Source organism: Mercenaria mercenaria, chromosome 8 (genome assembly GCF_021730395.1).
Source record: "Mercenaria mercenaria strain notata chromosome 8, MADL_Memer_1, whole genome shotgun sequence".
Taxonomy (NCBI): Eukaryota; Metazoa; Mollusca; class Bivalvia; order Venerida; family Veneridae; genus Mercenaria; species Mercenaria mercenaria.
Genome location: NC_069368.1, coordinates 73,144,060 through 73,161,963, shown reverse-complemented (window position 1 = coordinate 73,161,963; position 17,904 = coordinate 73,144,060). Strand labels below are relative to the sequence as shown.

At 36.3% G+C, this 17,904-nt stretch overlaps 1 protein-coding gene and 1 long non-coding RNA gene across 7 annotated transcripts in view; both read left to right on the top strand.

Annotated features, from left to right (window-relative positions):
• The window catches only part of LOC123566083 (ankyrin-1-like), a 228,079-nt gene that overhangs the window by 176,806 nt on the left and 33,369 nt on the right, over window positions 1–17,904 (top strand). The window contains exon 1 of one of the 6 annotated variants that reach the window (XM_053550179.1): window positions 10,768–10,956. The exons of the other annotated variants lie outside the window; for them this stretch is intronic. The gene's annotated coding sequence lies outside the window, so the exon portion shown is untranslated. Of the gene's footprint in view, window positions 1–10,767; window positions 10,957–17,904 lie in introns of those variants that run through there. 6 annotated transcript variants of the gene reach the window in all.
• LOC128559101 (uncharacterized) lies at window positions 723–3,141 on the top strand. Its single transcript, XR_008372168.1, has 3 exons — window positions 723–754; window positions 1,028–1,138; window positions 2,810–3,141. It is a non-coding gene; the product is annotated as an uncharacterized LOC128559101 (long non-coding RNA).

Sequence of the window (17,904 nt, the reverse complement as noted above, 5' to 3'; positions counted from 1 at the left end):
TCAACATCATCCTGCAATGTATCTGAATTAACTTGTAGAGGTGGTATGGAATTAGTACAGCTTGGTGACATAAATGCTTTAATGTCTGACCACCACGACCTATTACCACGGTTATTTAATAGAGAGTCAATAGCTTTATCCGAATGATTTTTTTTTTTTGCAAGTTTGATATCCGATATAATTTGGTTGCGTAATGTGCGAAATTTATTCCAGTCAGAAGTAAGGTTTGTTAAACGAGCACGGCGTTTACGTTTTTTCAGACATTTTATCGATGATGTCAGCCATCTAGGTTCATGTGGATTTATACTCACGGTTCGATTAGGTATAAATCTTTCACAAAGGTCGCGTAAATACGAAGTAAAATTATTCACCCAAACATCAATATCCTGACTGTACAAAGCATTCCAATCTGTAATAGAGAGTTTGCGACGGAAGTCGTTATAGTTGCCTTTGGAGGCAGTAAACAGTTTTGAGCCGTTAGTGTCGAATTGGCCGGGGTGAAATTTACAAATAAGAGGCAATTTACGGAATGAAGTGCATATTTGAACTTCTAAATAATAATAATTGCTAGAATTGAAGTTTCAGCGGCTAGAATTGAGTTTCACTTATTTAAAAAAAATCAGTTGAGTAGCCTTGATCTTGATAGTATGACGTAATGACTTGCAGGAGCGTATACATGCTTCCTCTGAGCTAGCTTAAAGTGGGGTTGTCATTTTAGCAGAGACCTCAGGAAAACTGGAACAGTGAAGAAACGGTACGGATGGCACATATATTTGGGCTTATTTTCAGATTTTACAGTGTTACTGGAGTATGGAACAGTGTAGCAGTTGGGGCTATCAGTTTCAGGAAATTTTCTGCAGCGATTTAAAAATTGGCAAATTTAGCTTTTTTCGTCATCAGTTTCCGCGACCGGGAGAGCACAAAATTCAGGTCTTGTAAACAGAAAACTAGATATTAGAGATGTATTGTAGATGGTTTGTAACGATAGACATACAGTGATGTTAATGTTGCAATATCTTTATTTCAGGTGTGTGATTACAGACTTTTGTGTGAGGTTTTGAAAGTTAGGTAGGCGACTCTAGGCTGAGGAGCTCAGAAAACTGTTTACTGCCTCCTTAAGAGCAAATCTTGAAAATTTGTAAGTTCTTCCATGTGCATTTATTTGATGTCTTAGAGGTTTTTCAGTATGATTTGTGAATGAATATGAGTTTTAAAATTAATTTTGAAGCAAAATGAGAGTTTTTAAGAGCAATAACTAAGGGGAGATAACCGCGATTCAGACATGAAAGTCAGTTTTACAGTGTTTTCCGAGCCGATATAATGAAAGATATATCTGTTCTGACACCATTTTACTTAGACATATGCTTACTGTGACATTAAAGTCGTCAAATAAGGCATTTAAATGCAAATTCATTGATTTCTATTAATTCAGTAAGCTTTTTAACAGCAAAATAGCGGCTGGGACTGTGGAACAGACCTCGGGGGTACTTTCGGCAGTATGTCCTCTGAATCAGTGTTTCGTTGTTCGTTTCAGTTTAGAAGTTATGTACATATTGCATATAACATAGACGCCAGTCACAGCACACAAAAGTTTAGAGAATAGACATCTTTCCCCCTAAAATAGATAGGTTTTGAAAGGTTTGTCTCAAAAATAACGTTTTTCTCATATTTCATCACTCGCGAAAAGTGATCATTATCAAATTGAGGTCTTAACATGGACTCGTGGTCTGATGCAGTCAGTTCTATGGGTTGAAAGTCATGTACATCATAGCTTAATATCACAGTGCAGATAATTATCTTCAAATAGACACCATTTAGTGTCTAGGAATAGACAAATTAGCATGTAGTGGTATTTTGTGAAACGCTACGACGGTGACATATGGTGCTCATGCATGTGCTTGTAGCTTCCTGGAACAGGTCCAGCACAGTACCAGTGAGTTAAAATTGCTATAATATTCAGCCAGCTTGGCAGCTGAACATATCTAGATACTAAAAACATGGTTGAGACCTCATTTTTGTATGCAGTGGGCCCTAAATGAAGCTGTAATGTTACTAGTTAATTTCGGTACGCGTTTCTGGTAGAATTTCTGCATACATGATGTATTTCAGTTGTCAAAATTTTCAACAGCATATGTTGGATATGTATGAAATTGGGTTTCTTTTGGTCTGAATTGATTAAATTACAAAATAAACAGCAAATGTCATACTATTGGGATCACTTTTGTCTCCCTTAAGGAGGCAGTAAACAGTTTTGAGCCGTTAGTGTCGAATTGGCCGGGGTGAAATTTACAAATAAGAGGCAATTTACGGAATGAAGTGCATATTTGAACTTCTAAATAATAATAATTGCTAGAATTGAAGTTTCAGCGGCTAGAATTGAGTTTCACTTATTTAAAAAAAATCAGTTGAGTAGCCTTGATCTTGATAGTATGACGTAATGACTTGCAGGAGCGTATACATGCTTCCTCTGAGCTAGCTTAAAGTGGGGTTGTCATTTTAGCAGAGACCTCAGGAAAACTGGAACAGTGAAGAAACGGTACGGATGGCACATATATTTGGGCTTATTTTCAGATTTTACAGTGTTACTGGAGTATGGAACAGTGTAGCAGTTGGGGCTATCATTTTCAGGAAATTTTCTGCAGCGATTTAAAAATTGGCAAATTTAGCTCTTTTCGTCATCAGTTTCCGCGACCGGGAGAGCACAAAATTCAGGTCTTGTAAACAGAAAACTAGATATTAGAGATGTATTGTAGATGGTTTGTAACGATAGACATACAGTGATGTTAATGTTGCAATATCTTTATTTCAGGTGTGTGGTTACAGACTTTTGTGTGAGGTTTTGAAAGTTAGGTAGGCGAGTCTAGGCTGAGGAGCTCAGAAAACTGTTTACTGCCTCCTTTGTCATAAAGCCATACATGTCGTTTAAATGAAGTAGATTTTTGTTTTACAAGTTTGAAGAAAACAAATATGGGTTAATGAAAACGGATATTCTGCTCTAAAAAGGGATCTCCAACTCCACATAGAAGGAGGGAGCTTTTGTTACGAAGTAAGAAAAGATCAATAATGGATGATGAATGTTCGGTAAAGTGTGTCGGCTCATCAATACATTGTGTAAGCCCAAACTGGGTACATAAAGCAGTAAGTTTCCTAGCGGAAGTAGTATTGGCTGGATTTAAGGTAGTTCTGCACGTTTGGAACGAAATTTTTTCTACAATGTAGAATTTGATTAAACTCTGATTTTTCAAAACTTCATAATATACCTAGAAAATATAGCAAATAAAAAAGATAGGGTGTGGTTGATTTTTTGCTAGACTGATTTGAAAAATTTGGACCTCATGCAATATTTCATAATGAGAGTCTATGGAAAAATCATAACTTTCATAACATTTTCAAAAATAGAATTTTTTCTACAATGTAGATTTTGATGAAACTTCACACGGTTGTTAATAAACATATGGCCTTTAATTTGGTGAAATAAAATATATAGGTCCATGTGCTTATTTTTGAGATATGTGATCATGATTAAAGTGAACCGGACATTTCACGCTAATTTTAAGACATTATTTTAATTTTTTAACGTGCCATATGTTTTAATATCATATTTTTACTTTAGAAATATAGCAACAGTGCCATTGTAATAAATTTACTCACAGGTTTCGATTAATTCATAAACTGATTTTCATTTCCGTACGCCGAATCCAGGCTTTATTCTACGTTTTCCGGATAAATGACGTTACGCTATCACTTCCGGTTTTTCAAACGTGCAGAACTATCTTAAGTTAAAGTCCCCAGTTATAACTAAGTCTTCGATTCCAGTATTGTATGCCAAGTCAATAGATTCTTCAATACGTTGATCTGTAAAAGCATTTGAATTTGGTGGGCGATAAAACAAGCCAAGAAGAAGTTTCTTCTTCTTATGAACTAAAATTTCAATCCATATACACTCAATTCCAATAATTTCGACGTTTATACGACAAGGAACTTTTCACATATAAAATAATTCCATCATAACCACCCGAGTCACGGTCTTTACGTTCGGGTAGTTGAAAAGTTGGTAAAAGGAGCTGATCATTAGTAATATCAGGCGATAACCATGTTTCCGAAAAGGCCATTATGTCGAAATGAGAAAGTTCAGCTTGAATTAATGTAAGTTTTGGTAAAAGACTTTGCACGTTGTAATGAACAACAGAAAAATTATGTGACAAATTAAAAGACACGTCGCTGTCAGTCGACGTTTCCTCAACATTGGCTAAAGGACCAGGGTTAGGATGAACATCTCCAGAGAGCAGTAATAAATAAAAAGTCAACGTTAAAAATATAAGTACGGCTAATAGGGCTATCAGGCTGTTTGCAAACCTGACGTTTTCTAGATACTCTGATATAACGAATTTCTTCTTTAAGAAATGCACACCAGAACAAGTACTTAGTAGCACCGACCTTGTGTGACTGACACTATTACAGAATGAAAATGCGTATTGTGGTCTATGTAAAACCCATATTAAACTACAAAAATGAACTAATAAATTAAATCTGAGTATTCCAACGTAATTTTGCAAGGCTGGCTTCCTATTGGTTTTGATATCAGGAGTCATGTAACTCCGAATAAAAGGAACTGCATCTGACTTGCAAGCAAAAGGTCGTAGGTTCGAGTCCTGTATCGGGCTGCACATTTTTCCGCTCCTATTACATTGGTGCCGTGAGTGTGGTGGGCGGTTAGCCTTGGAATCCTAGAGCTAGGGTGAAGCAATGGCTGGGTTAGTCAAAAGAATCTGAGTTTGTCTTTGGAAAAAAAGGAGAGAGGAATGTAGCAGTGTCTATATTATGTATATAATTAGTCTATGATATCGATTGTCCGATTAGCTCAGTTGGTAGAGCATCTGACTTGCAAGCAGAAGGTCGCAGGTTCGAGTCCTGTATCGGGCTGCACATTTTTCCGCTCCATTTACACGTGTTTTACAAACAGCTGTCTGCGTGCGGAGCAATCTGACTAAAGTACATATCCTATTACGCTTCGTTTAGAAGATCAAGTACTTTAGTCAGATTGCGTGCGGAGGAACCTAATTGTAGATCTATATGTACAGATTGCTTGAAGTATTTCAACATTTCTATTCAGTTTTTGTTAGTTTTGAGACAACTATCACGTTTAAGACACGTACGTCACACCAAGAAATGGTTTCGGAAGAGCCTTGGTAACGGATTTCTAAGCTGAGTGTCACGGATTTCAGAATTATTTCTGTGTTACTTACCGTTTTCGAAAACGAACATAGTTCGGCATTTCATAAAACTGATATATATCAGTTCAATATTCATCTTAGTTTTGATACTACAGCAAAGTAAACCTAATGTCATTTTGTCTCTAAATGGCACGGATTTCAGGACGACCAATTTTCCAAGTCACGAGCTTCTATGTTTAGTATGACATATCTATATCTTTGAAATATTGGTAACTTCGCACCATCCTTTACTGAAAATTCGTCTGTGATACACGAGACGGACATTTCATGTATCAGCAAGTTATCAACAGGCAAATTTTGCCATTCACATAATCTGTTACATTAATAAGCACAAAAACACTATATTGTTTGAAATATAAGTTGGATATTGAGCAGACATATCATTTCTATGGATTCGCAGAAATAACACAGAAATCGTCCCGAAATCCATGACACTTTGCAACAAGGATTGTCCAAACCATTTCTTCGTTAAGGCCTACCCAACTACCAATCTATCTACGTAAATAATGTTTCTGTTTCTTAGTTATCATTTTCTTTTACACTTGATTAATGACTGTGTCTGGCTGTTGTGTATGCGTCAGTTAACTTGTTTATAATTTAAAATAACTTGATGAACTCTGTAGAATGTATACTGTAGGCGTAGATTTATTAGCGCGGCAAAAATTTAGCGCAAATGCAATTTTTGGTGAAATATCTAATTAATGCGTGGACGTGAATTAGCGCTCTCGCGAGACCGCTAATTTCTAATTTTAGCGCTGTCCGAGATGAGGCTCTCGGAGATTTACGGAGATTCACGAATATTTTCGGAAATAAACTTAACAGTCGGCAATTTTTATGTAATGTGTTTCTGCTGTAATTGTAAGTTATACTGATTATGAAATCAAATTTGTTCACTGTTAGCGGGCTAAAGAAAGTACGATTTATTTGAAATTACGCAATCGAAAAAATCCGTTAGCTAAAAACTTTAAAACATGTACCAAGTATGACTTTAAGATAGTGTGCCGTGATGATACCTGTATTTTTTCAAAGATACTTTCAACTGTGATGTAGCTTTATGTTTACGTACAGTATATAAAGTATAATATTGCCTACGTAACTGTATTGTCTTCTTGTATTTAATTATAATAATCTGCGTGTTTTATATTCTGTATACTAGTTATAATTGCTGAAATAAAACTAGATTGTCACACATTTTAATCATTGAATCCCTTTTGTTCTGCATGCATTGTGTCTTAATACAAACGTTCACACCTTTCCGTAAACGAGCGACTGCAACAACGGACATGCCCGAAGGTGATCGGAAATCGATAACAACTTGATCAAATGAGAAAAAAAAAACACAAACTATAAGCTTAAATATTTTATTTTGCATGATCATATATTTAAAACAATAATATGAACAATAAACAGGAATATCATACGAACCTTAAAATATTAGCAAGCAGTGTAACTAGTGTAAACTCTCAAGAGTATTTATTTGCAAAAGGTCGAAGAAAACATCATCAAATAAAAATGTACATGAAAATGCCTGGACAAATTAATGCGCGGACATGAATTAGCGCACGTACGATAGCGCTAAAAGCGCTGTTATTAGTACACCGCTAAAATAAGTAAGCCTACAGTATTATATCCACTGTTGTATAAAGATGAGACTGAATAAACCATTTGTTATATTTTTGTATTTTTATTTTCAACAGAATGTCAGTTTTGCAAGTGTGATTGGATCACCAAAAGTTTTTAACCCATTCACTTTGAAACAATACTTAACAATAAAATACTTCTAGGTGTAATGTCTGCGTTCAAGTTGCCACGGAGGGCTCATGGCTCACCAGAGGATCGAACTCTCGTTCTCTTTACTAGCTATATCTTATGATTCAAGACCGAACAATTTCCCACTCCGTTGGGATAATTGAGTCCATTCAATATCTGTGTAATTTAAAGCCAGTGCTAGGGCATGAGGGCTGTTGTACATATCGTGACCTCTGATGAACAGTCTAAATCAAACCAAGTCTGTCACCTTGCTTAGTTGTATTTTATGCTTCCAAAGGATCTTCATATAGATTTTGTTAATATAGATATGTAAGTCTACATCTATACCTAACAGCTTTGTATTTATCTCAGATATCCGTATGATATATAACATAAAGGCCAAGGTTATCTCATTGCATACTGAGCTTGCCTTCTTTGTTTTGGGTTTAACGCCGTTTTATTTTTTCAAAAGTATTTCGGTTATGTAACGGCGGACAGTTAACCTAATCAGTGTGTCCTGGATTCTGTACCAATACATACCTGTTCTCCGCAAGTAACTGTCAACTTTCCCACATAAATCAGAGGTGAAGGGCGAACGATTTCAGGCAGATTTCAGACTCTTATCAAATGATACAACCTGCTATTTAAACTTTCATTTACCTATGTTAAAAAATAATGCATGTGTTATAAAAATTTATATTCTGTTCTGTTCTGTTATAATTGTGCTATAATTTTGCAATAAAATATAATCATATAAACCTAAAAATAGTCAAAGATACCACAGAATACCTGATATAACCACTAGTGCCAACATAACGGACAAGCTAGCTTTCATGGACATTAAAAAGTTACATTTTATGTTGCTCTGATCAAGCTTTATGAAAGTAAAGAAAACTAAAAATATTTCGGTAAATATGGGACATAGATTTACACTAAACTTGGTACTTACGTATCTTGCAAAGTGACCAAAATTCAGTTTCATTTTGAGTTGCTTTGGTCAAGGACTAGGACAGTGTTATTAAACATAGAAAACATATTTTGGTTTGTTACACCAGTTAAGAAAAAGTTATTAATCTTTACAATAAATCTGGTACTTAGGTATCTTGCACAGAGACCAAGGTTCAGTTGCATTTTTATTTGTCAAGGTCATTGTTACACAAATGCACCCGGTACTAGAGATATAAATTTTCTTTGTAAACATTTCACTCAATAAATCCTGTTAGGAATGAGGTTCTTCATGTCATCAAGAATGGTGAATTCATTTTTTATGCATGTATATTCGGCTTGCGAAGACTATTTAGCATACAAGAAACGCCTTTAAAGTCAGTAACAATGTTGCAGGAGAATATCCGGCTAGGTGGTGACTTAGCCTTTTTCAGTTGGCTTATCGGAATGACTTGTTTTATGATCTGATATTTTATAGTTGTCATCCTTCTAAACTGACGGGACGCCGATGTCCTATTATTTGAACTAGTGGTAACGAGGCCCTGTTACCCGAGAGACGGATGTTCCCATTCGCACCGGCAACCAGTAACAGAGATTTATTTCCAATAAACAGTAGTAAAAACAAAATCAAACGCACATCTCTTTATAGCATTGATTTCCTACAAAAGAGTAATTTAACAAAGCCTGAGAAACCTACGTCCGTTAAACGGGAAATCGTGACGTTTCAACGTACAGTTCCGGTTTTTCGTGAAATGCCGTTTTATAGGTCGAATATTCATACAAACTATCAACATATTTGGCATTTTTCCGATTTTACGGAGAACCAAAGAGCTATAAAACTGTAAGAATCCGCTAAATAATGTAGATCGTTACACGTTACTTACAGCACGAGAGTCATCGTGACCCTGGATGTAAGACGGAGTTGAAAACACTACAGATCTCTCGTGGGCTTACAAGCCTCTAGCTAGGTTGAATTTACGATCTTAGATTTTTGCGAGATATATATGCATGGACATTGAATCGTATGGTAAAAAGCTGTCGTACTCAGGGTTCAGACCCAGCTTGCTTGATTGCGACATTCATTGACTTGAACTTTATTTATAGGTAGAATTTAACTCTTACCAGGCTCAAAAGCAGCGGAACACCGGAGCAAATTCTCTTACTGAAATATTCAAAAAGTTCTAGCTAAAATAACTTTGGTGATAAATGATATATGCCTTTAATCACGATTAATTGACGATCACTCTATTTCGGTGCTAATTAATCGATGTGAAAAATTTGATTGTTTCCCAACAATAGCAGAAAGTAATGACTGGGTTGTGTGTGTTTCTTGCAGGCACCTCAAAATATTTCTGATTCAGATTTCAGATTTTATTGAAAGCCGTGGCCCTTTTGAGGCATCGGGCCCAAAACATCAACAATCATTTAGTCTCCGGAAGTATAAGCGGCGCCTTACTCACAGTTCAATAAAGATTACAGTTGCTGTTACAAAGATAAATGACTGAGAAAAAAAAGTAGCATTTCCGATCTTTGATGAATACCGGCATTTTTGTTTCCAATTCAACAAGTTTAATTACACTGTGCCATTATGTACTCGGACGAACTGATATAGATCAATTCTTACTCCTTATAATATAATATTTGATAGTTTATTCATTATGATTTAAAACAATTGAAATGTTTACGCATGTAAAAGATAAGAATCGGTCGACCTGGATTGGATAAAATGCTATAATAAAGTCTTGTTGGGCTGAAATTCGATCGTTTTTTAAAACTTCCGCTATTGGAAAATCAGACCCTGTTTACCATCCAGTAGAATTATGCACCTGTAATGTATTCTGTAAGGGTGCACGTGAAATGTACAGTCATTTTCCATGTAACTTAATGTGAATTAATAAAATGCGTCTGTCCCTTAAATATGCGGCTGTGATTTGAACATAGATAAAATCCAACGGCGGCAGAGTGGCTTCGAATCACTTGCCTCTCGCTGCACAGCTGGTTCGGAATCGCAGTTACTAAGTATTCCAAATCAGGAAGGCATCCGTTTGGCTTAATTATGTGAGATCGCTGGTTCTACACAGTTGTCCGCCCTTAGCTGGGTTCTCTCTCCAACATTAAAAGCTAGGCAGTCGCATAATGGTCCAAGCTATGTCGGTGTGACATTAATAGACATTAAAAGAACCCGTGAAAAGATTCTTTTAAGCATAGAAAGCACCAAGCAACAGAAAAGCAGACTCAGTTAGCCCCACCCCCACCTCCACCGCCCAACACACTTTAGCACTTGCTTAAGCGGAATTCTATCATAGTAAAGCGGAATGTTCTCGTTGATCCTAAAAGACCAGAAAATATAACAACACTAAGCAAAACGAAACAAGCAAATAATAAAAGAAAGTACACATTTTCTTTATGGGGGAAGAAATTATGTCATTTGATAAAACAAGTGTATTTTTTGTTAAAGTGACATTTTATAAGAACTCATTTGTTGCTGTTTTGGAAGAATATCGGTTCAGTGCAAGTTCCTACTTCTGATTGTTCAAAAGTAACGTAACGATTTTAGAATGTGAACGGAATTGACATTCGGCATGGGCATTTACAGATGCAATATAGGCATAATTTCTTGTCCGTGTCCGCCACGTGACTGTCATGTTTTTTACGCATCATGTAGTATGAACAGCATATTATAATTATGGTATTTGAAAGCTTTTTATACCGCAAATTTATTTTGTTTCAAATTTTGCAACTGAACAGTGTTTTGTCAATATTATTTAACCCCTCTCAGTGTAAACGGTGTATGTTGGAACGCATTTATAAAACGTATAATCTATTAAGCGATTTACGTTGTTTGTTTAAGTCACGGGAATTGAAAATTCAGTAAAGCAGGTTATCTTACAAAGCGGTGGTCCGGACTTATTTATTCTATAACTCCAAAAAATATCAATCTTGCCACCATTAAATAAATCAGCAATTTTGTTATGGAAATGAAGTGCACTTTTTGTAATATTTGGGATGTTAAATAGTTTTAATAAAGGTAAGAAGAATGTTTTCACATGGAAAACGAATTATATTTGATAAGATACATATATACATTTTTTGTCATTGCACGTTTTCCTTTACCATTAAATAATTCTCATAAGCTCATAAAACAAAAACTGAGAAAAAATACAGCTCCATACTACCTGTTTATCTTTTAATGGCTGTTCATTATTTTGCTGTAATTCAAATATTGAATCCGATATTAGATAAGAGGAATTTAACTACACAAAAAAAAACAACAACAACAAAAATAAACAACAACACAAGAATCTGTTTTGATTATTTCTGCCGTTCGAGTAAATAATTAAAACTGTATATCAATAACAGCAACAATAGTTTATTTAAGTCTCACTTTTGTACAAACATTACATAATAAAATATATTTTAAAATATAAGTACATGTATTGTCCGTAAGTATTGACCTGGCACTCATTAATCTTCGCCAATATTTTCGGACGTTTTCGTTGATTTACGCAATATTTGTATTCTGAAAAAATCTATATTACTAAAGTTACAGATACAGTTAACTGATCACACTGTGGCGCAGTGGTAAAGTGTCTCACTTCCAAGCATTAAATCATTTTTTATGTTATGTAATGCTATCGATGCCTGTTCTATTGTTACATTATTTAATGCATCATATTTTTATAATTTTTAATTGTTTCTCTTGTAGTATTTCTTTTCTGAAAACGATGGTGACAAGTACTTTGTATTTTTTATAAGATACTTCTAAAACTATTTTTTCCCACTATTCTACAACGGTTAAATATGATAACATTCAGCAAATAGACCATAAAATCACGATACGTTTGATCAGATAAGTGGTTAGTTTGCATATAAAACTTATAAAAAAACCCGGTCAGACATAGGTCTTGCACCCACAACCCTGAGGTTGGCAGCTAAACGCTTTGTCCGCACAGCTACCTGCACATGTTACATTATCAAGGAATAATAAATGAATAATATATGTTATAGTTATATCGCTATTCATGTTCGGACACCGTGACTTAATTTACAGAAATAAACGGAATATTCATGAGTGCCAGGTTAATACTTACGGACAATACAAACCACTCTATAAGAGTTATGAGAAACTGTATGTTTACAGGTGGCCAACACGTATTGCGATTAACACGAGTACTAAATAGTCCCTTGAACATTGTGCTATAAAGATTGGCAGCTTGGTAGTAACTTCAAATACTTATTCTTTGACAAATACATATATCCAGCCTATTCAAAATTGTACCCTTCTTATCATGAAAAATAAGCGGATAGTTTACATATTTTAGGCCTCCCATGTTGTAATTAAGTTACAAGACATTAATATAAAGTTGGGCATTGTGCTCACTGCTACAAGTAGACACCGTCGTTTATATGACTGAAAAATTGTTGAAAAAGACGTTAAACCCGAACACACACACACACACACACACACACACACACACACACACATTAATTAGCGATGGTCACGACAACGCATACAGTAAATACATATCACTAGAGTTTTATATCAATTTCGCATTGATGATGAAGCGAGTTTTTCTTACTTTATCTCGTTTATGGCGACATGCGAAAACCGATTTTCCACGTTAGGAACATATTAAGGATAAGTCGAAAATATAGTGCGGATAATCCCTAGTTAATTAATACGAAACCAGGGGTCGTTAATTCAAGCCCCTGTTCTTCCAACTAAAATTACTATCATCTGTAAAAGAGGCCCGTGTATGGGTGCTTTACATCATGTCCTGTACGCTTAAGAACCAACAGAACTTCTGGAAATATCTTGTAATATTATCTTACTAAAATTGTTAATGTTCAGTCTTTTGGAGGAGTCGCCCATATTGTTTACCGGATGAGCTTATACTGTGCTTTACGCGTGCTATCCTCAGGACAAGAGGAAACGTTACATTATGATTAAGAAATTCATGGACATTTCTGAAGCCCATTTTTCACTTTGTATAAACAATGGTAAATACACAAATTGCAATTGCATGTCTGCGACTGTGTTCAAACATTTACTTGGTGCGAAAGTCTGCCTAGTGTAAAAATGTATTCAAGTTATTTTTGAAACAACCCTCATTAAGGTGAACAATGAAAATTTGAAGAAAAAATACATTTTTTTTTGCTACAGGTAGTCTCTAAAAGAAAATAAAAAGTACATCCAGTCAAGAAAAGTGTCAGGATACTGGTTATATGACCCAGGGAAGTGCCTACGCCTTTAGTATCTTGAACAATGGTTTGGGTCCAATCGCTAAGGTGACTATGTCTTAGACTAGCTGACAAACGATGTAGAATGTCCTTTGTTAAAACGTAAAGCTAGTGAGACCAAATATCTCATATATAGAATTTTCCTCTGGCTACCTTGCATAAATGATTCGTGTACCAATGATTCGTAAATGATTTCTTATTATAAGCTATACAATGTCAGGGATCAGGCAAATCACTAAAAGTTTCAAACTAACAATTTTCAATTAACTCAAACTCCTATAGGCTGGAGACTCTATACTTGACTGGTCTTTTTGTTGAAGTTCCCGTCAGACAATGTCTTTGAATCAACAACATACGAGTCCTATCGCATAGATGCTCGGCCTCAGTCCTCTCAAACTCTATAAGATTGCCCTGACTTCTGGATGCTCAGCGCCTATATGCTATCATATATAGCATTCAACTACCATATAGGTATTATCCCCGATGCCTTGGCTGTACTTCGCCAATAATGCTGAACCTTCTATAAGCTGAAACTCTCCTACTATCTCAGTAGATTACCAAACTCTGGGTCTCTGTCTCAGCTTCCCGATGCTCAGCCTATATATGCTATCGTATATAGCATTCAATTACCTTTAAGATTAAACTCCTATGCGCTGGCCCTATAGCTCGAAACCTTATCGAAATTCTGCTACTCTTCTTTAGTCTACGAACTTCTATTTTTTTCCTTTTAATAATTTATCCGCCCTGACAGTGTAGTTGCAATAACTTCCTTATCAAGGTACTGGGATAAATTATTAGTTGAATCCTCGATGTGTCTTCTTCAACCGCTGGATACCGAATGAACTCTCTATCATTCATCTACCTATTTATACCCCAGCAGACGTGCTATTTTTAGAACTTGTTTCTGATTGGTCCAAATTTATACATTGTGTCTTACAACGAGTACCTGCTCTATCAAATATCTGGTTCCCTTTAATTTTTGTATATGGCATAATGTGCGAAGCTGGAACCCAGCTATCCACATAATGAACCCAAATCAACCACAAATGACCCAAATTCTATTATTAACAGCAATTCAACAATAATTATAGCAATGATAACATGAAAATGGAGTCGAGCACTATCTGTGCTCTTATGTTACGTAATCAATACATCAATTATACAAATTATTCTGACAATAGCCCCCTTCTCAAGAAAATACTTTCAGTTTTTCAAACACTTAAAGAATAATTTGTATACAAAAATCTCCTTTTATTTTTACTATTTCTCGATTTTTATATATCACTGCTATCATTAACTACATTCACTCATATACTGATTAAATCAGTATCAAAGATCAAACATCTCTAAAAGACTTACTAGCATAAAGTATATGATCTCAATAATATCATACAGCGTTAATCTCCTGACCTTTTAATTTACTATCATCATTCTTCATGAATGATATTCATTTGTTTCTCTGATTGTGAGAGTACTTGTCATCTTTTCTGTTGACATAATTGTTTTCACCAAAACCTCCTTTTACATAATAACTCCCGTCAGACCTACGTATAAACCCTTTTCTGAGTTCATTTCTCATGTCATTTTGTCTCCATGACTTCTTATGCTCAGATTTATTTGAGCCATAGACTTTATAACCCTTATCATCTCGTCTGTTATGATCTCTATCATATATATTCTTTCTGTTATGCCAACGTGATCCTCTATTCACGTACTTAATAGATGACCTCTCATGATACAGGCTGAATCCTTGATCATCAAAATTGTATGACTCTGGTCTGTCATCAGATTGTCTCCAGTTTCTTTCTGTTCTATCATGATGCTTATATTCTTGCAAACCACGTCTACCGTAACTGCTCTTTGATGCCAGATCAGTCTTTACATTCTGGCATACATCACATGACCGGCAAAACCTTGTTACTTCATTTGTGATGCCTGGCCAGTGAAAACTCTTTCGTATTTTATCAAGTGTCTCTTTAGCTGATATGTGTCCCCTGGCTATTGACTTATGAGCTAATATCATAACACTTCTCCTAAACTGGGTTGGGACTACTATCTGTTTAACAACTCTTCCCTTCTTCTTCTCGAAGATTCTATATAATACGTTTTTCTTCACTTCATAATGAAACTTGAAACCTCTTTTTGTTGTCAGCTTCGACTTCTCTGTAGCATAAGTCCAAAGTTTCTGTAACGTCTCATCATCTTTCTGAGCAATTTTCATTTGCTCAACATTAAACGTTTGCTCTTTGACTTCGCAAACCTCAGAGGGTTCTGTAATACCTACATTTATTACGTGCTGGGTTTCCGTCATCTCAGTTGCAGCAATATCTTCGCCGGATGAAGACTGTCTTTCATCTCGGGTTTTCCAGTTTTTGTCTGGTTTATCTGAAACTCTTTTTATATTTCCGATTATCAAATCACATGTTATGGTCGACAACACCATTGCCTCAACTTCACCTATAAAATATGGTGTATCAACCTGTATCTTTGCTACAGGAACTGTCATTGAACGTCCATCAATCGCAACCATAAGATATTGCTTATCTAACATTTGACTCTCAGACACAAGGCCTTTCCTGACAGCCGCTAACTCACAGCCTGTGTCTCTCAACACCTGGACTTCTTATCACCTATATATCCTTTCTTCAATACCAAGTTCCTTTTACCTGTTGCTGACTGAATGGTACAGGTGCTTGCTATGACCGAAACGGATTGTCCATCTCCTAATATAAGTCGTCCATCTTCTATGTTGTCTTTTACTTTTTTGTCATATAATGGTACAGCTATGCATGAAGCTGAAACTTTCTGTCATCAACCTTTCTGTCTTTCTGTGCTTGACCTTCCTTTCTCCAGTTTGTGAGTGTAGACTCTTGCGTTCCATGCCTATTTCTCTGTCTTTCCTCGTAGGATCCCCTACTAGCTAAAGCTGCACCGCTTACCTTCCTCTTGGATAGGTCTCTGCATTCTCGTGCTATATGACCTTCCTTATTACATATGAAACATATTGGCTTCTTAAAAGCTGGCTTTTCTCTTTGTGTAGGCTGGGACACTGGCTGAACCTCGGTCGAAGGCTGTGGCTCTTTGCTGCATGACAAATTACTTCTATTCAACCGGTTAGATGTGATAGAGCCACCATGAGCTTCAATGTATTGTTCTGCCAACTGTGTAATCTCAGCTCTCGACTTTGCAACTCTTTCCTTTAAGAATAAAGCAAGATCCTTGGAACAAGTTTGGATGAACTGTTCTCTGATCATAAGGTCTTTCAGCATTTCATACGTTTCGTCAACATCTGCCATCTCTGTCCATCGACTGAAATACCTGTCCAGCCTTGCCATAAACTGAAAAACAGTTTCACCACGCTCTGGCTTGCATTCCCTGAACTTCAATCTAAAACCTTCTTCTGTTAACTGATAACGCTTCAAAACTGCTTTCTTTAATGCCGTATAGTCATTAGCTTGGTCTGGAGGCATGCTTGTGTATACGTCCAGGCCTTTTCCTGTGAGTAATGAGCTGAGGCTTACAGCCCATGTCTCTTCCTTCCATCCCTGGCTTTTTGCAAACCGTTCAAATCGCTCGAGGTATGCATCCATATCATCTTTACTTTCCTCGAACTTCGGAAGCCTTGGCCGCAATGTTTTACTGCTCAAGGGCTCAGCACCTTTATCAGCTCCTAAGGCCCCAGCCTCAGCTTTTATTTTAAGCAATTCCAGCTCATGCTCTTTCAAAGCTAAGTCTTGCTCCTTTAAAGTTCTTTCCTTTTCCAAACGTTCCAACTCAAATAACCTTTTCTTCTCAGACTGTTCAAGCTCAAACAGTCGTTTCTTCTCAGTTTCCTGAGCCTCAAACCTCCGCCTGTCTTCATCTCGTCTCAACATACGTTCCTCTCGTTCAGTATACTCCTTCTCTTTCCTATCCACAAACTCTATGAGCTCTGAGCCCGAGAGACCCATACGTTCTCCCATCGAAACCCATTTATCATAATCCATCTTGAACCCTTAAGCTCGAAGTACCTCTGAAACTCAACTGTATGTAGTTCAGACTACCTGCTGTCACAGCGCCTTCTGGTACACCAACAGAACGTCAAAACCACTAGTCTCTGTACCTCCTTGGATATAGATCCCGGACGAGCCCCCAAATTGTCAGGATACTGGTTATATGACCCAGGGAAGTGCCTACGCCTTTAGTATCTTGAACAATGGTTTGGGTCCAATCGCTAAGGTGACTATGTCTTAGACTAGCTGACAAACGATGTAGAATGTCCTTTGTTAAAACGTAAAGCTAGTGAGACCAAATATCTCATATATAGAATTTTCCTCTGGCTACCTTGCATAAATGATTCGTGTACCAATGATTCGTAAATGATTTCTTATTATAAGCTATACAATGTCAGGGATCAGGCAAATCACTAAAAGTTTTCAAACTAACAATTTTCAATTAACTCAAACTCCTATAGGCTGGAGACTCTATACTTGACTGGTCTTTTTGTTGAAGTTCCCGTCAGACAATGTCTTTGAATCAACAACATACGAGTCCTATCGCATAGATGCTCGGCCTCAGTCCTCTCAAACTCTATAAGATTGCCCCGACTTCTGGATGCTCAGCGCCTATATGCTATCATATATAGCATTCAACTACCATATAGGTATTATCCCCGATGCCTTGGCTGTACTTCGCCAATAATGCTGAACCTTCTATAAGCTGAAACTCTCCTACTATCTCAGTAGATTACCAAACT